Source organism: Zalophus californianus, chromosome 13, assembly GCF_009762305.2.
Source record: "Zalophus californianus isolate mZalCal1 chromosome 13, mZalCal1.pri.v2, whole genome shotgun sequence".
NCBI classification, from domain to species: domain Eukaryota; kingdom Metazoa; phylum Chordata; class Mammalia; order Carnivora; family Otariidae; genus Zalophus; species Zalophus californianus.
In genome coordinates, this window is record NC_045607.1 from 79,156,402 (window position 1) to 79,182,566 (window position 26,165).

Below are 26,165 nucleotides of genomic sequence, written 5' to 3' on the forward strand. Positions count from 1 at the left end.
TGAATCTGTGACAGATATAAAACATGACCATAAATGCTTTGACACTTCTGCCATCAAGAGATGGGGTCTAGGTTCCCTGTTATGAATTTAGGTAGGGTTGTGACTCTTTTGGCCAAAGAGAATAAAAATCCCAGCAAGTTGTATTATGGGTATCAACAAACTATTCTAAAGTTTATATGGAGAGGCAAAAAAACGCAAATAGACAACACAATATTGAGGGGGAACAAAGCTGGAGGACTGATGTTATGCATCTTCAAGTCCTATTATCAAGCTGCAATAATCAAAACAGTGTGGTATTGGTGAAAGAACAGGCAAACAGATCAGTGGAACAGAACAGAGAGTCAGGAAATAGACCCACAGATATACAGTCAATCAAATTTTAACAAAAGAACAAAGGCAATACAATGGAGTAAAGATAGCCTTTTCCACAAATGGTGCTGGAACAACTGGACATCCATATTAAAAAAAAAAGGAATCTAGACACAGACCTTATACCCTTTACAAAAATTAGCTCAAAATGGATCATAGACCTAAATGTAAAGCACAAAACTGTAAAACTTCTAGAAGGTAACACAGGAAAATGATGGGTATGATGATGCCCTTTTTAGATACAACACCAAAGACACGATCCATGACAGTAATAATTGATAAGTTGAACTTCATTAAAATTAAAAACTTTTGCTTTGTAAAGACAATGTCAAGAGATTGAAAAGACAAGCCACAGACTGGGAGGGAATATTTGCAAAAAACACATCTGATAAAGGACTGTTATCTAAAATATTTTGGGCTCAGGTCATGACCTCAGGGGCCTGGGATTGATCCCTGTGTTGGGCTCCATGCTCAGCGGGGAGTCTGCTTGTCCCTCTCCCTCTTCCTCTGCCCCTCCCTCCACTCGTGCTCTCTCTCTCTCAAATAAATAAATAAAATCTTTAAGAAAATAAATAAAATATGCTTTATGTTGATATACATAAAATAATTTGCTGGGATTTTGATCACAATTACATTGAATCTATAGATGTAGTGGGGAAAAACTGATATATTTACATCAAGTCTTTCTAACCATGAACAAGGAATATCTCTCCACTTATTTAGTTCTTCTTTGATTTTGTTGATCACAGTTTTATAGTTTTTCTTATATAGATATTGTACATATTTTGTTAGATTAATACCTAAGTAATTCATTGTTTTTGGTGCAAATGTAAATGGTACTGTGTTGTTGTTGTTTTTTTTTAAAGATTCTATTTATTTATTTGACAGAAAGAGACACAGTGAGAGAGGGAACACAAGCAGGGGGAGTGGGAGAGGGAGAAGCAGACTTCCCGCGGAGCAGGGATCCCGAGGTGGGGCTCGATCCCAGGAGCCTGGGATCATGACCTGAGCCGAAGGCAGACGCTTAACGACTGAGCCATCCAGGTGCTTCTTGTTTTTAATATTAAATTCCACTTGTTCATTTCTGGCATATAGAAAAACAATTGACTTTTGTACATTAACTTTGGTACCTTTCAACCTTGCTATAATTGTTTATTAGTTCCAGGAGTTTTTGTTTGTTTAGTTGGTTGATTTTTCAGATTTTTATGCAGATGGTTATGTTGTCTGCTAACCAAACAACTTTATTAGTTCCTTCTAAATCTGTATATCTTTCATTTCTTTTTCTTTTCTTATTGCATTAGCAAGGAGTTCCTGTATGGTATTGAAAAGAAGTGGTGAGAGGGAACATCCTTGTGTTGTACCTGATCTTAGTAAGGAAGTTTTATGTTTCCCATTTTTTTTAAAGATTTTATTCATTTATTTGAGAGAGAGAGAGAGAGAGCACAGGCAGGGGGAGCAGCAGGCAGAGGGAGAGGGAGGAGCAGGCTCCCCACTGAGCAAGGCACCCGATGTGGGGCTCAATCCCAGGACCCTGGGATCATGACCGGAGCTGAAGGCAGATGCTTAACTGACTGAACTACCCTGGTACCCCCAAAATTTACCTTCTTAACCATTTTTGAGTGTAAGTTCAATAATCTTACTAATCTCAGAACTCTTCATCTGGCAAAACTGCAACTCTTTACACATTAAACAATTCCCATTTTCCCTTTAGCCCCTAAAAACTAGCCTTCTACTTTCTATCTCTATGAATTTGACTACCTGAGGTATCTCATGTAAGTGGAATCATATAATATTTGCATTTTTGTGACTATTTCATTTAGCATAATGTCCTCAAAGTTGATCCATGTTGTAGCATGTGTCAGAATTTCCTTCCTTTTTAAGGCTAATATATGTGTGTGTATATACACACACACACACACACACACACACACATATATAAATTTTCTCTATCCAGTTACCTAATATATATATATATATTACACTTTGTTTATCCTTTTGTCCATTAATGGGCACTTCAGTTGCTTCCATCTTTAGGCTATTTGGAATAATGCTGCTATATACATGAGTGTACAAACATCTCTTTGAGATCTTGTTTGCAAATCCTTTGGTTAAATACAATGCCGTGGAATCACTGTATCATATGGTAATTCCATTTTTAACTTATTGAGGAACTAACATACTTTTTTCCATAGTGGCTGCATCATTTTACATTCCCACCAACAGTGCATAAGGTTTCCAATTTCTCTATGTCTTCACTAACACTATTTTGTTTTTTTCTTTTCTTTTAAATTTAAATTCAATTATCCACCATATAGTACATCATTAGTTTCAGATGTAGTGTTCAATAATTTATCAGTTGCATATAACAACCAATTTTTCTTTTCTTTTCTTTCCTTTTTCTGGTAGTAGTCATTTTAATGGGTATGAGGCAGTATCTCACTGTGGTTTTGATTTGCATTTCCCCGATGATTATTGATGTTGAGTATCTTTAAATGTGCTTATTGGTCATTTATAAAAGTTCTTTGGAGAAATGCCTATTCAAGTCTTTGCCCATTTAAAAAATTTTATATATATATGGCTGTTGTTGACTTGTAGGTGTTCTTTATATATTCTGGGTATTATCCCCCTTATCAGATACATGATTTGCAAGTATATTCTCTAATTCTGTGGGTTGCATTTTCACTCTGTTAATTGTGTAATAGTTACAGTTGCTTTTTAGAAAATATCTTGATATATTATTAATTCAGTCAGAACCAAGTTTTGAAAATGAATCATCATAAATGTGAATATGATAGTAAAATTAACCTTGAAACAGGGATGATTCTCATTTTAAATCAAGCTTCACTTTGAGATTCACAGAATGGATAGTTGTGATGAGACAATCAAGTAATCAAAGGAATATTCCTTGCTAACATATTTTCAAGGGTAAAGGAATATTCCTCAGTTGTTGGAATTCTGTGAGTCAGTGTCAACTCCCAGTGAAATGTACAGTACCTATCAAGTGCTATACTGGTACCCTAACTGTAACTCAGAGGCCATTACACTGACTTCTACCCAACATGCCTTGCAACTTGTTGATGGAAAACCTCTGTAGTCACTGTTGTAGCCTTTGAGGCATATGCAGGGACTTAGTGTAGTAGTTATTGATCTTATTTTGGCTTCAGGTACTGCTGCATAGAAGGAAGATCAGTTTTTCTTTTCTTTTAAAAAGTTCAATTTACTTTCTATGGTGTTGCCTTACAATTACATACTCCAAAGTGTATTTTAATTGATCACTTGACGTTTTCTCCATCCAGTTACCTATAAATCTCCATTATGCTTGCTTTAGCACAGATGCTTTAAATAAAGATTTATGTTCAATTCAGACTCCCAGTTAGAAAAAGTATTCTCTTTCAGTTAGGCAGAAATCAGCATGAGAATTCTATCTAGGAGTTTAGATAACAGGAAAGTCCTATGGAAGTTTAAAACTCACTAACCTTTGGGCAAAATTTCGACCTTTTTACATGTAAGAAATGGTGAAGTAAGATTAATATATACATTTTTGGTCATCAGTGAACAAAAATTATTACCAGAAATTAAACACTTCATGCATTCCTCCACCCTACAAAAGCAACAGGGTACCTGCTCTCCTGAACTTTGAACCTGGATGAATGAGGATAATTTGTAAGATTTTGACTAAAATTTACATGTTTGTAGCACAATTCTTAGTAGCTTCAACTTAATTCCTTTCTATAGACCTGTAATATACTTTAAAATGCATTAATTATACACTTAACTTGAGAAACTACTGAAAAGATATTAGGAGCAGATCTTCATATGCTGGAAAGAGAGGCAACTGGAGCCAAGAAACCTATCCTAGGTCTGCTCTGTCAGCAATTATCTCTGTAACCAAGGGCAGGTCATTCATACTTTTAAGCTGTCATTTTCCTAATTAATCTAAGCCCATTTAGGGCTCTAGAGTTTCATTTTCCTATATGTATACAAAAAGTGTACAAAAAGGTAAGGAAAGTGCTTTTCCATTTACACACACACACACACACACACACACACACACACACACACACACACACAAAACTCCACAAACATGAACTCATCTCATGTCAGTTATTAGCACTGTCAACTTACCTCATCTGAAATAACAGCATACAAGAAGTGCTTGCTTGCTTAATTACTTATATATCACACTCAGAAGGCAGAGGGCAAATTATGATGCATCCATTACGGATGCAGAATGGACAGAATAAATATATTATGGATTTTGTTCCTGAGATTCATAATTTTTGATACATATCTGTAGTACTCTGGCAGGGCATCAAATAATAGCCAAATGTATCAAAATAAGAAAAAGTATTAATATGAAAAGAGGGAAAGTTATGACTTTCACTGCACTTTGCTGTTGGTACTAATTTCATCATGACAAAGAAGATTGTGACAATTCTCTTTTTGTCATTAATATCTAGATAATATCCAGAAGAAAATGATCAGAAAGAAGAAAGTGTTGAGAATCACTGACACAGGTAGGAAGGTTAAAAAAATTAGGGTATTTAGCCAGGATTAAGTCTTGCGGGAAACTGATGACTATCTGTTAGTAATCAAAGTGATGCTATTTAGATTTGGGAAATAGAAAACTGAGACCAGAAGGTGGACATTTTGTAAATTCAATTCGAGTTTCATGGAAACAGAGTTTTATTCAATATGAGGAAAATTTTTCTAACAATTTGAATAGTCTAATAATAGACTGAGTTGCCTTGTGAGACAGACCATTTCCATAATGGGAATTGTTCAGGCAGAGGTTAGACCAGTAGACAAAACTCAAATGGCTTTCCAGGCAGATAACCTAAATAAGCAAAGTAGGTCAGCTGGGGTAAATGAGTAGCGTGTATTCCACCTAAAGTTTGCCAGATCTCTGATTGTGCTAAAGAAGCAGGAAACTGGGATTTTTATGTTAGTTTTCTGATATATACATGTTGGCTTAAATTTTTTAGACACTGTGTGGCCTAAACAAGAGCCATCTGGTTTGAGCATAACCTGATCCATCTAGTTTGATCTCTGAACTCCATTTCTTGTACCTGGTAGCCTTGTCATCTATAGGCCAATCACAGAGCTAGGTGTTTGGAAGATGGGAACACTAAGAAGCTGGGGTATCAGTTCATCACACTTAAGGAGTGAATAGTATTTACAATTAATTTATGATGTAAAGTCATTGTATGCACTAAGTTATACATATGCATAACCATATAGGACCAAGGGCCACCACTCCCACCCAAATCAATTAGTATGAAAAGAAACACAAGGCTGCCAACATTTCCCCAAACAGTGCTTTCAAAGTAAACTATGTAAAGATAGAACAGGAGGGAGGAAACTTCAAGTGGATTCTGTAGATCTGCACAGTGCTTCAGGTAATGAAGTCTCGGGATTCAAGGGCCACCAGTTAGGATTAGTATAAACTCAAGAATTGGCTGTTGGTGATTTCCTGATATTTTTTCATCCTTATGAGATTTTGTACTATTTATAATTCTTTAAATCATTTAAAATAAAAATTATTTTTTCTTTTCTTCTTACTGTTTAAATAAAATAGCATTGTCTTTTTTTTCATTGGGAGTCCAGTCCGAGTCTTCTCCAAGATTTTCACAAATCCTCAGGACTTATTGTCTTAGTACCCATTTTTCTCTGCAAACTTCTTTTCACTCACGTCTTGTATCCTGTGTCTGTTGCTCCTCTCAGTTCTGTATCAGTCCAGATGTAAATCAGTGGGAAACTATCAGGACAGGGGCCATCTAAAGGTGAGAGGAGGAAGGTATAGCTGCTCCTTAGTTCTAGACAGTTGTTGGAGATGCAGACCTTTCCTCTTCCCATTGCATTACAGAAAGGTAGTTGTTTCAGACTTTTTCCCTTCTATGAATTAAAGTGCTCCTCTTAGAAAGCAGTGATATTCGGCTGTTTTTGCTCTAAACTGTATTTTTTTGTTGTTGTTTTCAATTACACCGAGATAGTATATATGCATGTGTTTTACAAGCACTGTGAAGCAAATGGACTTCTGTTGCCTGAAATCTGCTGAAAGTGGATGGCTCAGAGTAGGTCTTAGAAAAACTGGAGACTGGGCAAGTGTTCAGGGCTGGTGGGAGAAAGGTCCAAAAGGAAAATTTCAGAAGCAGACATCATGGGGAGAGGAGAATGTGGAAACAGAACACAGATTTCCAGGTCCAGTAGAATAACAGTTACCAATATTGCTGTAGAGGTTGAAGAAATCGTTCACCTCTCATTTTTTTTAGATCAAAGAGGGGGAGACTCTGTCATCCTTTTCCCTCTTCTTTCCTTTTTTTTTTTTTCTCTGACTCACTTTCATTATATGTGATGATCCAAATTACTATTAAGTGTCCCCAAATCATGGCAGGTTTCCTCTTGGCTATTAGACCTTCCTGCACTCAGATGAAGTAAGCTTTCCTTTCTGCTCTCTGCAAGTATGCTGTAACCATCTAGCTCACTAGTTCCCTAAGTGTGGTTCTCAGAAGTAATACCCGCATCCACTGGGAACTTCTCAGGTTGCAGTTGCTCTACTGGACAAGCAGTGTGGATTTATCTATAGTTCCATGGAGGGACTGCATGCCTTTGTGGGTGTCCTTTTTATAGAGAAATTAGGAGAGCAATTATCAGTAAAGAAGAGTAAGTCAAGTTTGGTGTTAGGTAGTCTGGATTTTGTTGCCAGCCCTTTTCAAGAGTAATCTAGATGGGTCTTGTTCTTTAAAGAGGGCACGTACTGAATGGAGCACTGGGTGTTATACGCAAACAATGAATCATGGAACACTACATCAAAAACTAATGATGTAATGTATGATGATTAACATAATTAAAAAAACAAAAAAACAAAAAAAACAAAACAAAACAAAGAGTAATCTAGAAATTCTAACTATCTGTCATTTGGGAACTTAACAGATCATGGGAGTTATTCCCTACTGAACGAGGGAGCTATTGTTTCTATGGGATAACGAGCTTGGGTAATCACGAGCAGCCCCCTCTAACATGAGAATCGTGAGATGATTCTTCCCCATCATCCTACCCCCGCTCCCACTTTGATCCTAGGTGGTTCATTGTCTAGGCAAGTCTGAGCGATCTCTCAGGTTCACTTTCGGTAATTCTGCTCATCACATGACACATGGTATCTATTCCTTACTCAAAGCCTGTGATCTCACTAATTTTACTAGTCTATTTCCTTCTACCTATTCCTTAAAACTCATGGAATGTAAACCCAGGAGCTGTCACCATTAGCCATGTTTAGTCACATGGTCTAGAAATTCCAAAAACCTTGTCTGAAGGGGAGAGAACTACACTTTTGAGAGGAGCAGAAATCAGAGAGAGAGAAAGAGGTGAAGAGGGAGGCCAAAAGGGAGAGAGAGAGCCTTGATAGTGTTTGAGTTCCTACTTGCAGAAATTTCTGAGACCTGGCTATTTCTGCTATTTGTAAGAAAAAAAATGCTGACAAAGACATTCTCTTTCCTTTAGAAATTGTCATATCCAAACAGAATGTTAAATTTAGTCATAAGAGTTTTCTCTTTTTTTTTTTAAAAGATTTTATTTATTTATTAGAAAGCGAGCGAGAGAGAAACAGCATGAGAGGGGAGAAAGTCAGAGGGAGAAGCAGGCTCCCTGCTGAGCCGGAAGCCTGATGCGGTATTCGATCCCAGGACCCTGGGATCATGACCTGAGCCGAAGGCAGTCGCTTAACGAACTGAGCCACCCAGGCGCCCAAGAGGTTTCTCTTTTAAAGTGAGTCTGAAAAAAAAAAGTGAGTCTAGAAGAAGCCTTCAGAGTTTGTATTATATTGGATTATTTAAGGTTTTCTTCTTTGTAGAGCTGCATTATGTGGTGGGGAGTCACTTGGATTCACTTGGATCTGGGTTTCCATCACAGGTCTATTAGCTGCAAGCTTTGGAAGTTTGAAATGTCATTTAAATTTTCTAAGCCTCAGGGCGCTTGGGTGGCTCAGTCTAAGCGCCTGCCTTTGGCTCAGGTCATGATCCCAGGGTCCTGGGATCGAGTCCCACATCGGGCTCCCTGCTCAGTGGGGAGTCTGCTTCTCCCTCTCCCTCTGCTTCTCCCCCTGCTTGTGTTCCCTCTGTTCCTTCTTTCTCTCTCGTAAATAAATAAAATCTTAAAAATAAATAAATAAATTTTCTAAGCCTCAGTTTCCTCATCTTTATTGAAGGAATATATCATTTATCATGCAGGACTGTTTTAAGAATTGCCATGAAACAATTAAAGTACCTAGCACAGTCTGATTTTAATACATTCAAATTTCATATCACATTTTCTAATTTTGAAAAAAAATCCCTCAAACATGAGATATATTTATAATAAATATACTGGGCAATAAAGCAAACTAAAACCCCGCCCCCAGGATTATGCAAAAGAAGAAAAAAATCATCAGGACACACAATATATTTTATATATATAGATACATATATCTTTTTTTTTTAAGATTTTATTTATTTGAGAGAGAGAGAATGAGAGACAGAGAGCACGAGAGGGAAGAGGGTCAGAGGGAGAAGAAGACTCCCTGCTGAGCAGGGAGTCCGATGCGGGACTTGATCCCGGGACTCCAGGATCATGACCTGAGTCGAAGGCAGTCGCTCAACCAACTGAGCCACCCAGGCGCCCTAAACATTATATATATATCTTATATGTACATATATTTTTCTATTAAGGACTTTTGATTGGATGAATTTTATCCACATACTGGAAGATAATCTCTTTTACTCAAAGTTTACTAATTTAAATGTTAATCTCATCTAAAAATATCTTCACAGAAACATATCGAGTAATGTTTGACCAAATATCTGGGTACTGTGGCTTATCTAAGTTGACAGATAAAATTAACCATCACACTAAGACTGATTGTAAATTTAATTTTGAATTTCCTAGTACGAAGGAAAAAAATTTAAAAGAACACATTTATATGTAGTTTTTAAGAAGACATTTTCCTTAGTAGAGATCATTTCCCCCATACATTATTATTTATAAATACGTGGCTACTTTTACTTCTTTTCAGGGTTTGACTAAATCAACTTTCGAGGTATCTTTGAATTAGGAACTATGCCAACTTCTGCATCCTATCTGTCACCAAATTTATGTCATTTCTGACTCCAAAATTCTTTAAAAAATGTGTACTCTACTCCCTCCTGTTGCCAGTGCCTTAGTTCAACATTTCATGGTTTCTCACATGAACCTTGACAATAGCTTCCAAACTTACTTCTGCTTTTGATTTGGTCACTTCAAATGCCATCCTTATCCAGCCACCGGGCAGCCCCTTTCAGGACACAATTACTGTGCTACTTCCCTCCCTGTTTAACAGTTATCTCTAATGTCACAATGCATGAAATCCAAAGGTTCAACATCCTTCTTACATAGATCTTAGCCTTTGACCATATCAAATTACTTAGAATTTTTAGAAAATGCCATTATTTCAGACATTTTGGTCTCTGTACCTTGCTGAGTCCTCTGTTGAGAATGCTCTCTCCTAATTCACCTAGACAAACACCAATCACTCCTTGAGAGTCATTAAAGGCCACCTCCTTTGTCAGACTTTTCCTGACACATAAACAAGCGGCCACTCCTTTTCCTTCTACCAGAGCAACTTCAACATTACAGTGTTAGAGTCTGAAAGTGTAATGTAAAGTAGAAATCACAGAGTTACAATCAGCCTTGAAAATCCCTTAAGTTGCCCATTAAGTAGGGTATGTAAGTCTATATTCATGCCACATCAGAGACTGACATACTATTGCTCCACGAGTCCTACACAGTGTATTTTTTTCCTCAGATGTTGGAGCAATTTGTGCTTTTATGAATTAAGCACCAGTAAAGCAGTTGGCTTGTATGTAGCTTATATACATATATGTATATATATATGTATAATCTTTAGAACTAGACACCTACTCAATGCTCCACATGAGTGGCACCCCATACCTAGCTGAAGCTGACTAGGAGGAGTGTTGACCACCATCTTCTGTCACATGCACACCCTGGTTTGCATGCTCATTGAAATGAGCAGTATGAGGAATTACTTGCAGTGTTTAAATTGTCACTTTTTCTTCTTTCTCTCTTGTGCTATGCTTCCATAATTTGATACAAGCAGGGCAAATTATTTTTTTTAAAGATTTTATTTATTTATTTGAGAGAGAGAATGAGATAGAGAGAGAGAGTATGAGAGGGGGGAGGGTCAGAGGGAGAAGCAGACTCCCCGCTGAGCAGGGAGCCCGATGCGGGGCTCGATCCTGGGACTCCAGGATCATGACCTGAGCCGAAGGCAGTTGCTTAACCAACTGAGCCACCCAGGCGCCCCCAAACAGGGTAAATTATTATACTGTACAGTGTAACTTGATCATACTTCATTAATCTAGACATAGCACTCAGTAGCCCTGTGGTGTAAATCCCGTTTTAGCTTCTGTCAATCCCCAGTCCATACCAGCGTTGAAAGCTCCATGAGGGCAGACCCGTACTGCTTCCTTCCTCACGCATGTCAGGATTTTAACGGCCGTTGAGTACATGGATGAGATCAGTTAATGGAAGGCAAATGGCACTGAAATTCCCTTCAGCTGTAACTATGAACTTCCTGTGTGATGAGGTAGAAATTTAACATTTCTGGCTGTTTGTCATCAGCTTCCACACAGGGATAAAACTAGTCTACTTGATAGGCTTCTGAAAACTAATACAGGGCAGTTAAAATACCACATAAATGCTAAATAATAAAGTGACAAGCACAATATGTCAGGGGACGCATGGTAATGCAACTATGTCTGTAAAACATTTACTGTATTTTGTCTCTAAAATGTACAACAACAACAACCCACCAAATGGCGGCATCTGTGCTTATTTCCTCCCTGGTCCTCGATATTTGGAATACTTTCAATGTTCAATGCCCAAAAATGCAATAAATATTTTTACTTTGGTACATTCTTATTTTAACACTGGAGTTGGTACCAGCCAGAACTGTGGGGTTACTCACATCACATGACTCTCCTCCTACCATTCAATGTGTTTACAAGTGAAAACAAAATGAACATCGAGGGCAGCCTGGGAGGGAGAATAGATGAATGGGAGGAGGCATTGCAAAATCATACTGAGGGCAAAAGGTGGGAGGCCCAAGGGGGTACTGTTTATAGGCAATCTTGTTAGAGGTGGCGGGTGGGGGTAGGAAGTAGGGATAGGAGGCATGGATGAGCTCTGGTCTCTGAGCACATGGCGGCACTACTGCCTTCTCTTCCTGGCTACCACATACCTGTGCCAGGGATAATTCCAGAAACCTAGATTTTGTAGGAAAGTCTGAAGGTTGGAGAGCTATGTGGTTTGGGAGAGGAATGGATACGTAACACAGAGATCAGAATATTCCTTATTTATCACATTCCAGGAATAACTCTAATCAGGGGATCTTGCCAGTCTTCAATATTTCACAAGGTGTAACAGGGCATAGTATGGTATTGTTAAATTCAGATTTATGAATAGGGAAAACTGTTTAGCTTAGGGTATTGTTAGATTATAAATTTATCAGCAAGTTGGCTTGTCGAGTTCCTAAAGATAGAGAAATGTGTAGAAAACAACCAAACCAAACCAATCCAAACCAAAAACAATCACTGTGAGTTACTGAACACATATTTAAAAATGCACCGGTAGCATCAGGAAAATCTTGTAGTTATCAAGAATATTTTTTCTCTTCTGTAATAATTGGTTTCTTGAGGAGACTGAATTGTGTAGCTTCTCAGCTTTCCCTTTTCTGATTTGCTGTTAGTAAGCTTAGAAATGAATATGGGATCCAACTGCAGCCAGTAAAATATTTTGCAGGATGGTAAAATCCCTGTCATATCCCTGGCTTCATCTCACATCTTGCTTATCCATTTTCATCTATGTCTTATGTTCTTTTTTCACTTTCACTTTTAATTTATGTTATCTTGTAGAAGTTTATATCCCTTGAAAGCTTTAAATGCTTTCTCAATTAAAAGGGGAAAGGCATGTGATTAAATACATGATTAGAATAAATCTCCATTAATGTACATTGCTAGGTACCAAGAATCAATAGAATTACTCCTGCCCTCAAGAAGTTTACAACCAAATCACAGACTTGTGAGGAACTGTGCCCTAAATAAAGAATCTTTTTAAGATGTAAGTTTTAGGAGTAGGGATATCTAAGAGTACACTCAAGGGAAGGAGGAATACTTGATTAACTTTGTAGTTCTACTGTTGGCTTTGTGTGGCCTCGGGCAAGATGGATAACCCTCTCCAAGCATCAATTATTCATTAGTAAAAGGTAGATTCATCTTGGGACAAACACTTGGATAATGTAAAGGGATGAAAGGCATGGTGCATAATATTTGACTACTGTTATATAACATTTGATTATAGTATCACTCCTAGTAAAATCAGTAGAAAAAAGTCAATTTAAATCATGTACTAAAAAGAAAAGATGTACTTTGAGTAAAATTCAGCACATTTTCAACAGGAAAGTGCTACACCACAGAGGATACAGGTATGGTAGATGCTGTTTTCATTTTAAGCTTCTCTTTTCAGCAGCTTGAGACAAATATTTGGAATTGTGTTCCTAGTGTAAGAAAGAAATATTTTTGAAAAAAAAATACAAACATAAGGTTCTCTAGGGTTTTGAGGCTAGAAAAGAAGGAAACCAAAGAGAGTAAAATTGGGAGTATTCTCCACAGGCTACTTTTAAGTAAATTTTAGAACAAACCTGACATTTACATTGACTTATTTTCCCAAATCTTTCCTCATTTTTAGTTTATTAATCTTTTACTCTTTTTTTTTTAACAGATATGAAACAGATGTAACATGGTGCATTGCTTTGTGGAAAATGGTTGTGAGAATATTTTGGGCTAAGTGGAGAAGAACAGAGGTAGAAGATACAGAAGGAGGCAGGTAACTTGATTATTATCTTTAGGCTCAGTGGCTTTCTGGGAAACCATGGGCCAAAAATGCTAGAACATGGCAGGTTCGGGAGTTAGACAGACCTGGCTGGATCCCAGTTTACTCTGTGACATCGGGCAAGTCCCTTAACTTCTCTTAGCCTTGTATTCCTTGCATAAAATGGGCACAATAATAGCAGCCTTGTTGAAAGAGTAGACAACATACAGAGTTTCTAGTTCAGTGCCACGCCTATGATAGAGGATCAGTAGCTGGCAACTAATAGGACAGATAAGGCTCATTCAAAATTATCCTCTTTTATTCTTTTGACCTATTTGGGAGAGGAAAAGAAATGGCAGCTTTGCTCTATTACTTTGCTCCACTGGGGATGGCGCATGACTTTAGGTAAATTTAATTGTCCTTAAACTATTGCACAAGGCTGGTCTCCTATTAGTCTTTCTTCAGTTTTGATAAAGTCACCCCCTCCAGATTCTCATTTGCCTCTGAAACCTGCCTCAATCAGTTACTACCTTCTATGAGGTCTGGTCCTATCTGCCTTCCTTATCCATTTTCAGAGGATAGGGACCATGTTTTAGAGAAATTTCTTATTAGCCAGCACAATATCAAGCTAATTTTACTTTTCCTCCATGACATAATTTTTCCTCATGCTACCATGTCAGGGCACTGTAAAATGAGCCTAATCCCCAATTCCTCTTTTGCTTTTGCTTTTATTTCCTGAACTGCTTGCCATCGGTGACTAGTGAAGCAAGCCAATACTTTTTCAACACATACTTTGTGTAAAGCATCTTGCCTAGTGCATTGCACATGAGGAGGGGCAGCTCAACCCCCAACCTCAGGTATGTAGTAAAGAAGACTTTCTCAAGGTTTTGCAATTGAATTTAATCTCTAATTTGAATCTCTAGTTTACTAAGTAACATCCACTTAATATCAATCAAATTGGGGCTCCCCCACTCCAGATTTTATGTACCAGCAGTTGGGACAAATTCCAGTTATCTTCATTTGTCAGTGCTGACACTAAAATATCTGCTAAAATATTTTCATGCAGGTCTGGTTCTGAGAGTTTGGTCTACACAGGTCACCCACTGGACCTCTCTCATTCCTTCCTACAAAACCTCTAAGGGTGAGTTCAAGTCTCCCAGGACATATTCAACTGCTCCTCTACCACTCAGGGAAGGAGATTTGCTTTCGCATGCATCCCAGGTATGTGGGCTTTCTCCTGTGCTGCCCTTCGGTCCTCAGGGACCTGATAGGGATGACTTAATTAAACCCCTTTGTAATGAAACTGAGTCTCAGAGAGGCTCAGGAACTTGCCCACCACCTTATATTTCACGAGGAGAGGAGCACATTTTCAAAGCAAAATCCAAGTATTTGCTTAATTTAAGTTCCCTCCATGATGCTGGGCTACCTCAGAGTTAAAATATTAGGACTTTTCAATTCTCATGCTAAACTCTATCATGTAGTGCCATCTAGTTTAATTCATAATTTTAAGTTAAGCATAACCTTGGAAAATAAAGACCAGAGCTTTGAAGTCAGTGTTTCTAAAAATACATTCTACATCAGGATTACCTGGACTGCTTATTAAAAATGTATACTCTTGAGCCCTATCACAGCCCTTTAGAATAGGTATCTCTAGTAGCTGAATCATGAAATTTGAGTTATTAATAAACTCACCTCATAATTATTATTCATCACAGATTTTGCAAACCATGTTTTAACATGTGTAAACAAGTTTATTTTGACCTTGGTATGGAGGGTCAGAAAGGTCTGAAATACAAGATACTAGAGCTAACTACTTTTGAGGCCAGCTAACTATTGAAAACTTTGGAAACCAAGGAATGACCCTCATACTGGAGGAAAAAAAGAGGAAGAAGAATGAGAAACAAAAATGGGTTCCTGAGACAAATTTCCCCTCCTTCCTGATTTTGCCGACAGGCAGCCCTGTGAGAGCATGTATAAGCTGGTGAGAAAACTTATTTAATATTTAAACCTAAAGTAACTTCTGGGTTAAGAGCTATATTCCCAAATGAAATAACTCTGTTATTATTTTTAATTCCCCCTGCCCAATACCCCAAAGCATAAGGTGCTTGATATAGCAGTCTAGGTGCTAGTACACTTTCAGAACCAAAGCAGCTTTTCCATTTTATTCTTCACATCACAGGAAAAATGTGTTAGATGGGTTGAATGTCTGGTTTCAAAATTTCAGAAATTTGCACCTAAATTGCACCTGTAAAATATGTCCTCACACATGCAAACAAGTCATTTTACTTGCAAATTATTGTTTTGCATATGCAATTACTTGCTTGCATCTGGATATACATTTTGTGGGACAATTAAGTGTTTATGTTAGAAAATTAGATCACTAATTTTATGTTCATTTATATAAAGCTTAGAACTTAAACTTCCAGAAATTTTTTCAGCAGAAAGATCAATGTATGCTGCATATGGTCTAAATGGGTTTTGGGGGAACATTCTTTTATCCAGTCATTTGTTAATTTGACAAGTATTTCCTAAATGCCTACTGCGGGTCTGATCCTGTGCTAGATGCTAGAGTTTCAATAATAAACCAACAGCCCACATTCTGGAACATGGGTATTAACACTGTCCAGTTGGGTTTAAAGAGACAAGCAATTTGTTAGTATATTGTTTGATAGCTTCAAAATAAGCAATTTTCATTATTTGCAATCCTCTAAATCTCAAGTTATTTCCCATTAGGTGCCAAACAAAGTTGAAAGTTGACAACTGTCATTTATTCCTATGTCCAGATGATGGAGTGAATAATAAAATGGGGAAACCATTTCTGAATCTATTTGTCTTTCTTTCTTCCTTTCTTTGAGATTTATTTATTTGAGAGAGAGAGAGAGCGTGCACTCACTCGCAGGCTCATGTGTGCACATGTACATGTGTGTGAGCAGGGTGGGGGAAGAGCAGAGGGAGAGAGAGAGAGAGAGAAAGAATCCCAAGCAGACTCCCTGCTGAGCTGAGTGCAGAGCCCTCTGTGGGGCTCAATTCCAGGACCCTGAGATCATGACATAAGCCAAAATCACGAGTCCTATGCTCAACCAACTTAGCCACCCAGGTGCCCTTTTATCGCTTTCTTTAAAATTCAAAAAATCACTATGATAGTTCATGTGTTTTCTGTGGAATTGTTGGACTCTGCAACAGATACTACATGTATGATTCATAAAAGCATGATTTGGTTAAAATTAAAGGTTGAAATGTCTTTGAATGAATGCCCTTCCTATATGGATGATATTCAGGGGTTTTATGACAAACACTGTGGCTTTTATACTTCTCTGTGGGTATAAAACTGGATTTTGAGGGACTTGGTTTGTTGGAACAATCACTTCACGAATAAAGAGATATCATTTTATACACCTACACACTGCTTCATAAAACTATATTGATACAGATGCATATATATGCATCTTGTTTCTATAAAGTCTGTAGAAAACTAACGGTCTGTAAAATACATTTAATTTATAGACATTTTGAGTTGGAAAACCCTGAAGGTATTTTTGTTTCAGTTACCTTATTTCACAAGCAAGTAAACTGAGGCTTGGGGAGGTTAAATGAACTTTAAAGATCATATAGAGGCCAAGACAAAATACAAACTAAATCTGTTATATAGGTCTTCATTATTTAAAAAACAAAACAAACCTTTTGTGAAGAAATGTAATAGAAAGCAACTAACGTTATCTTTGCAGATCTTATGGTGATATTGAATGTGGACCATCTTTAACTAAATGAAGACAAAAATTACATGAAGTCAGAAAAGAGAGAAGCAGCAGAAATCCATCCTCTTTCTAGGCTAGTGTTCTAGTAACAACAAAGCCTGACACCCATCAAGGGCCAAGAAAGAGAAGCAAAGATGGTCAGAGAAGGAATAAGAACAGAGATATCTAGTCATTTTATGTATGTACACATGGTCCTTTTTCTTTCAATCAGAGTCTCAAAAAAAAAAAAAACAGATGTCAGGCATACATTAAGAAAATTACAAGAAAGTTTATTTACATAGGACATAATTACAGAAGTGTGGGCTTGTTAGAAGAACTATGAAAAATGTGAAGTACCTCCGGGTGAGTAACTGCGGAGCTGTTCATCTAGACTTGAAGGAATGAGGGGAGAGAATGGTTACTAGAACCTAGGAGAGAATTTTTCACAGAGAGCTACAGTGGAGGAACACAGCCAGACTGAGGTGAGGGATCTATGGGAACAAATACCCCAATATTATTCTCTCCTCACATCTCATTTCCTGCTGGTGTTTCCATCGCTGAATTGTAACTGGAAGCTAGAGAGCAAAAAAGCCCACTCATGTCACCCATTTAATGGAAAGAAGGCTGGGCAAAGATCTGGAGATGCAAACAGATGATGCATGGTACATTCTTCCAAAAAGGATTTAAGCACTGTCACAAGGATATATTGATGTCCCAAGGTAGTATAAGTTAAAGTACAGTGAAAGAAAGGAAGGAAGGGAGGGAAGGAGGAAGAAAGGAAGAAACAAATGCTATTCAAACAAAAAGACTCATTTATACTATTGCTCAAATTAGATAGAAATTTATTTATCCCTTATATTATAGTCCAGAGATAGATAAATGATCAAAGACAGGTAGTTGCTCTGCTCCATGAGGGCGTCCACTGACACAGACTTAGTCTCTCTTTTTGTACTGTTCAGCACCACTGTGTTTACCTTTTAGTCTGTAGGAAGATCAAATTGTAGGAAGGGTGTGGAGGGCAAGTAGAGTCCTCCTAAGAAAAGTGACTAAGAGATTGCACACATCATTTTCTGAGTTGGATACACATCTATACCTTCTCAGATTCTTTCAGGTATTTGCTTTGCTTTGGCCACCAATTTGCTGACCCTCAGGTATTTGCTTTGCTTTGGCCACCAATGGCCTGATGATTCTGGGCAAGTGGTTGGGCATCTAGGATTGATTAGTCTTTTGTCCTGGGAAAGCTGGGCCCTCTCCTTGGTCCATCTAGAGAAGTTCTGCACATTGAACAGATGAAATTTGCAAATGACTAGCTGTATATCATTGAAACATCATTTTACATCCTGCATACTTCACTTATCTTTATCCTCATCCTAGATCCTCTGAATTTACAACTCCCCAAAGAGCATCATCACTTTCATCCTTGCTTCAGGCTTTATGTTCTAGGGCACCTGCAGTAAGACATATCTGTTCACATCTAGCTGATCAGCCCTGTTCCATGAAGAAACTCGAGATAGGAATTTCCTTTAATAAGCACAATGAAAGACACCTGGATCTTGGGGAAGAGTGAGACCTTTTTGCCAAAGGGGAAATAAATAAAGTCAAGAGTGATAGCAACAAATAGACTGGAACAAAATAAAATGCGTAATGTAACCCTTTGCACACTATAGAACTAAAGTTTGCTTTTAATTTTTATAGAAGCCAACATGAAAAAGAAAACATTGTTCATTCCTATGTTCATGATATCTAGGAAATAGAGAAAAAAACACAAAACTTGTATCCTTAGGTGAATTCCACATTCTTGATATGAAGATCAATAGAATTTTCTTCCTGAGTGCCAGATCAGTTACCAATACTATTGGAAGTAAGTAACAAAAAACATCCCAGTAATTGTGACTTTATAATGAAGATATTTGATAACCTCACTTAATAAGAAATCTGGAGGTAAGCATCCTACTTTTTATTTAGTGGCCCTTCAATATCATTAAGGGCTCAGGTTTTTTTCATCCTTTGCTTCCCCATTTTCAGTATGTTGTCTTTGATCTTTTAGCTTGTCTTCTCTTGGTGCCAAGATGTCAGTGTTCCAAGCATCAAAAATAGGAAGTGGGGGAGGAAGTGGAGGGCTAAGGAGAATTTTCCTCTCATGTCTCTGTTTTTACTGGGATAGGGAAAATTTCCTGCAATCTCCCATCCCATCCCCCCCAACCCCACTCTCTATTTATATCACCTTGGCCAGAATTGGGTCATCATGGCCACTGGAACATGCAAGAGAAGCTGGAGACATAAGCATCTGCCTTTTTTGAACCTGGGAACCTGGCATAGAGAAAGGGGTTGAGAAAGATTGATGGAGAGGCAGTTAGCAGTGTTTTTATAAGTTCTCACAAAGAAGGTTGTGACATAATGAATCTGAGTAACATATTATACTATGTACATGACATATTCTGTATGGCTATACCTTAAGTGCTCTCCATATATGCTGATAGCATTATATTACCATAGGACACAATGGGAGTAATTCTTCACAGTGAGGACAGATAGGGTACAAACGGGTGTAGCCTTGCTATGTATGCACTTAATCTGACTTGCATATTTTACAATATGGGAGACAGTGTTTAGACTGAGTATTCTGAAAACCTGTTCCTGAATTTTATTTCCTTTATCCAGATTTTCAAGGCTAATGTATACAGCACTGAGTTTGAGATGATGCTCCCTGGCAAATGCCTGATCATGGCTATTCAATTTTTCCAGTTGTATATAGACCCAGATCTAAGTTAGGGGTGCGGTTGCCTGTCTTTGGGTGAAAACTAAGAAACCTAATATGAATATATGCTTGCTATCTCTGCTTGGAGGTAATCTTGCCGGACGGCCAGAACTGTGCTCAAAAATAGTTTTGAATTGGCTTCTCTGCCTGCACAAATGGGCAATAAAGTCCCCCAAGATATACTCCATATTGTATTGCAGGAATTGTTATACCTGAAGAATTTTATGGCAGGTGAAATCAAATGCTTGCCTGGACAAAAGTAAAATATCCATAAAGTACCCGTAAAATGCTAAGCTCCTAGTAGTGCCTTTTCCTGGTGTACCTTCTTAAGATAAACTGTTAGCGAATATGCACCAAAATAACTAAATGAGGTAATTCATTGTATGGGGTTGTTATTTATATACCAATTAAAAGAAATAGAATGGCTTCCAAAAATAACTACTTTAGTTTTAGAATAATTTCCCTCTGCTTCTTTTTGGCAATAATCAGCAAATAGGATTGGTGATTCAGGCCATTACTAATATGAAATAATAAAACTATATATCTTTATATAACAGAATCTTTGCCTTTTTCTTCTTAAAAGTAAAATGAACTTTTATTGAGTAGTTTACCTATTTAAATCTCTCAACACCAATGAAGTAGACACTATCTTTAAAATGTTAAGTGACTTAGAAAAAATAAGTGGTTTGTCCAAATCATACAGTTTTAAGTGGTGGATCTAGGGTAACAGGGAGGCTTGAATGTAGTGAGTCCAAAAGTGCACTAGGATAATTAGGAAACAAGAAAGAGAACTGCCCAGAATTTCAGTTTGGCATAGACCCATGATCTTTGAGTTCAAGATCATACAGTGAAGGAGGTACAAAGTGTTTGTCTACCTTCTCAAGTGCTGTCTGCCTCATGAGACAAAGCCTAGCAATGTCATGAGGTGAAGTTTTCACAAGCTTTTTCACAATCTAGCTCCATCTGTTCCATAGTAAATGAAAATCCCACTTAGAGTCTAGCATTTGGTTGTTGGTAGCATTGTTATTTTTCGCCTTTTTCTTGCTTGTCATATGTATGTTAGTGATAAGCTGGATGAGACTATGTCAGGCATTACTAATCAGATACAATTTTAAATTGGAAGCCTTGTTTTATGGATTTTTAAAGTGTACTTACTTTTAATTATTTACATTGTCTTGTAATTTTAAATTCCTAACTGTGTCTTCTAAGGCTGTAGTTAGTTTTACGCTTTATTCTAATATTCAGAACCACCCCCCCCCACTCCATAGATGGCACAGATGGGCATGTACGCGCACCACACACTCATGCACCATGCATACCACACACAGTCATGCACATTCACACACATCTGCTTTCTTTCATATCTAGCAGCGCTCACATGCAATGGGCAGGAACAAGGGAATGGCAAAATGTACTACTGGAAGGTAGTCTTCTAAAGTCAAATAACATAAGGAAGGAAGGAACATGGAAAGCCAAACTGACAGGGCTTATAGAGAACTAAATTTTTTCAAGTCATTCATCAATTCAGAGTATCAGTGACATAGACCTGTCCGAGTTGACTAATCACTCTGTTGGCCACACCACAGGACATGTAATCCAAGGGACAATGGTGTTTTTTTTTTTAAAGATATTTATTTATTTATTTATTTGAGAGAGAGAACACAAGCAGGGGGAGGGACAAAGTGGGAGGGAGAAGGAAAGAGAATCTGAAGCAGACTCTGCGCAGAGCACAACACGGGGCTCAATCCCAGGACCCTGAGTCAGGACCTGAGCCGAAACCAAGAGTCTGATGCTCAACTGACTGAGCCACCCAGGCGCCCTGGGACAGTGGTGTTTCTATGGTTAGAGCTGCCTAGTCTTGAGCACGTTTTGCCCCACAGCATCTTAAGGGCCACTAATTTTCTACACTAGAGGATCCAAATAAAGACTTTTATTTGTCTCTATACATAGAAAATTTGTTTTTGTTCCAAGTGGATGGTAGGTATTAATGTGCATAGCCAAGGAACATCTGTGACAGCACATCATGAATTAAGCTGACAAGAATAGAAGAACAGAAACCAGGATAGAATCAATTGGAAAGGATTCAATTATAAAAGGCACAATATCTCAGATTTATAATAGGAAGAAAGAAAAAAAATATATATTGGAATAGAATATAGGTAATTTGAAAGCCCGGGGACAAGAGCAGGTTCTCATTATTCCCTCCATTAGTAGTTTCTTGAATTATTTCAAGTTTTTCTGCCCCATAAGATTGTCTCATATCTCTGAAGCAAAGCTGTTTTTTCCTTATCTTGAAAAATTTACTTTTATATTTCCCAGAATTTACTAAATGAGTTTTCACTTCATTGATGAAAGCTATACATCCAATAATCAAGCACAGTAGTGATAGTTATGAAGCAAAATTACAATGGAATAACCCCATTATCCAATTTAGAATACCACATGATGCTTTGTATATGGCAAAAGTGAGTTGGAAAATTGTTAGTGAAAACGAGAATGACAATTTTTCCAGATGATTTTCCATTTTGAATTATTTTATTTCATCCTCAGGGTATGTGTGTTGAGAGAGTGCTAAAATAATGCAAAGTCAGTGCAAAGTGCTACAATAAAAAAATAATAATAAAACTATGTACATTTTCCAAAAGTTGTTTTTCGGTTTCCTGGGAAAGACATAAAAAAATATATCATCCTTTCTCTAATGCCAAATAGAAATTGTCTAAACTTTAGTTTAAAATGGTGGCTATGAACACAGGGATGAAATAGGATTTAATTCTGCCTAGCAGACAGGGTGGCAGAAAGTGCTTTGTAGAGAAGGTTAAATTTGAACTGGTCAGAATTGGGACTTCTATCTAATGACAGTAAGCTGGGTAATTTGAACTAACTTTCTTTCTTTTTAAAAAATCACATTTAATTCCAGGATAGTTAACATACAGTGTTACATTAGTTTCAGGTGTACAATATACCGATTCAACAATTCTATACAGCACTCAGTGATCATCATGATAAATGCACTCTTTAATCTGCATCACCTATTTCACCCATCCCCCAACTCCACTCCCCTCTGGTTACCTTCAGATTGTTCTCTATAATTAAGAGTCTGTTTGATGCTTCCATATCTTGGCTATTGTAAATAATTCTGCAATAAACATACGGGTGCATGTATCCCTTTGAATTAGTGTTTTTGTATTTTTTGGGTAAATACTCAGTAATGCAATTACTGGATCATAAGGTAGTTCTACTTTTAAATTTTTGAGGAATCCCCATACTGCTCTCCACAGTGGCTGCACAAGTTTGCATTCCCACCAACAGTGCGCGAGCATTCCTTTTTCTCCAGATCCTCACCAACACTTGCTGTTGTTTCTTGTGTTTTTAGTTTTAGCCATCTGACAGGTGTGACGTGATATCTCATTGTAGTTTTGATTTGCATTTCCCTGATGGTAAGTGATGTTGCACACTTTTTCATACACCTATTGGCCATCTGGACGTCTTGGAGAAATATGTTTATGTCTTCTGCCCATTTTTAAATTGGATTGTTTGGTTTTTTGCTCTTGAGATCTAGAAGTTCTTTATATATTTTGGATACTAACCCTTTCTCAGATATGCCATCTGCAAATATCTTCTCTCATTTTTAAGTTATCTCTCACTTTTATTGTTCCCTTTGCTATGCAGAAGCTTTTTATTTTGATGTAGTTCCAATAATTAATTTTTGCTTTTATTTCCCTTGCCTCAGGAGAGATTTCTAGAAAAATGTCAATTCTGGCTAATGTCACAGAAATTACTCCTGTTGCTCTCTTCTAGGATTTTTATTGCTTCAGGCCTCACACTTAGGTTTTTAATCCATTTTGAGTTTATTTTTGTGTATGGTGTAAGAAAGTGGTCCAGTTTCATTCTTTTGCATGTAGCTGTCCAGTTTTTCCAACATCATGTGTTGAAGAGACTATCTTTTTCCCATTGCACATTCTTGCCTCTTTTGCCGAAGATGAACTGACCCTATAAATCTGTGCTTTCTATCCTGTTTTACTGATCTATGTGTCTGTTTTTGTGACAGTACCATACTGTTTGATCACTACAGCTTTGTAGTATAACTTGAAACATGGGATTGTGATACCTCCAGTTTTTTCTTTTTCAAGACTGTTTTGGCTATTCTGGGTCTTCTGTGGCCCCATACAAATTTTAGGATTATTTGTTCTAGTTTTGTGAAAATTGCTGTTGGTATTTTGATAGGGATGGCATTAAATCTGTAGATGGCTTTGGATAGTATGGACATTTTAACACTATTTGTTCTGAACCAAACTTTCTCTTTAGGACAACTTAAAAAATTCAAAATGTTTAAAAAAAATCTTAAATAAATGAAAGTGTTAAAAACACAAGAACAACAACAACAAAAACTATGAAGACTTACCAAGTAGGATCCAGGGGAAGACAGAGGTCCGGGAAGTGGCCATGGCATTTGAGTTTTTTTCCCTTCGGGTACTTTTCAATTCTAGAAGGCACAGCTGAGAGGATGAGGGACTGAGCATCACTTTTGACAATCCTCAGGCTCCTGGCTTTGGGGCCAAGAGGCAGGGAAACTCCTTCTCTTAGGATAGAAACCTCAAAGGACTGTACCCTAAGAGTAAAGATAAACCAGTATTCTGCTTCTGAACTTGTATAAAGATGATCCTAGAGTGTTAATGCCCATTAGTACTTGGCAGATGCAAAGATAACTCCTCTCTGGAGAAATAACATCATCCTTTCTCAAACTATTTCTATAAACAATTTGTAAATAAGATGTTCAGTACAAAAAGTAAAAAAATAATTGGGCATTCAGGAAGAAAAAAATACTATGAATAAAACCCATAATATATAAATATCAAACGAAAGAAATAGGCTACAGGGTTATCAGACAGACACAGACTTATTTGTTTATTTATAGAACATTCATAGCCACTTTGTTCCCAAAAGCCCCAAAGTACATTATCTATATAACACTGAGAAACACTTTGTGGCATATCTATACAAAGAAATACTATTCAGCGGGGCACCTGGGTGGCTCAGTCGGTTAAGCAATTGTCTTCGGCTCAGGTCATGGTCTCAGGGTCCTGGGATTGAGCCCTGCATCGGGCTCCCTGCTTAGTGGGAAGCCTGCTTCTCCCTCTCCCACTGCCCCTGCTTGTGTTCCCTCTCTCGCTGTGTCTCTCTGTGTCAAATAAATTAAAAAAAAAAAAAGAAAGAAAGAAAGAAAGAAAGAAATACTGTTCAGCAATACAAAGGATCTCACTACTGATTCACCCAACCACATGAATGAATCCAGGGATGTGCTGACAACTGGCTCCTCAGGGTAGGGAAATCCTTGATTTGTAGTATTTGCCAATTTCCATGATGTAAGTATTCCTTCTTCAATATTCCCATTTCAGCTTGTAGCCATTGAATGCAGAGTTTGGAAGAGATGCACACAATTGACTCTCATACCCTGGTTTGAGCTGCCTCCGGTGCACCACTGGATAAATATTACAGACATCATGCTGAGCCAAAGAAGGCCACAAAGAAAAGAGTACACAGTATATGATTTCATTTATATGAAGTTCTAGAAAAATAGTCTAAACTTAAAAAAAAATCAGAAAAGTGGTCACGTTTGGGGACTTGGAATGAGGTACTCCCTGGAAGGGGCATGAGGGGACTTTCTGGAGAGACAGAAATATTCTATATTGTGGTAAGGGTATGTATTACACAGGTACGACTATTTTAGCTACAGACTTTAAAATAACCATGCTTACTGACTTAGAGGAGATAAATTCAGAAATTTAACAGAAAATCAAAAGGAAATTCTTGAATGGAAAAATTTAACGACCAAAATTAAGAACTCAATGAATACATTTATTAGCAAATTAGACACAGCTGAACAGGAGAAGAGTTAGTAATCTGAAAGACAGGTCTGAAGAAAATAACTAAACTGAAGCAATGAGACCACAAAGATGGAAAATACAAAATATAAACTGGTACAGAAGGAAGGTACTACATACATTATTTAGAAGCCAAAAAGAGGACAGAAAAAGAATGGGTCAGATGCATTTCTGGAAAAAAATAATGGCCAAGAATTTTCCAAAACTTGTAACAGATATCAAGGCATAGATTCAAGAAACTGTTGAACTGAAGGTGGGGAGAAATTAGGCTTATAATAAAATTGCTCAAAGTCAAAGATGAAGGAAAAAAAAAATCTTAAAATCAACCAGAAAAAAGAGGAAGATTGCCTTCAAAGGAGTAATTCTTCATGCAGCTGACCTCTCCACAGAAAGAATGGAAGCCAAAAGAAAATTGAATGATGCCTTTACAATATTAAAAGAAAATAATTTCCAATATACAATTGTATACTAATTGTATCTTCAGTACAAATATTCTTAAACAATGATGCTAAAATAGAGACA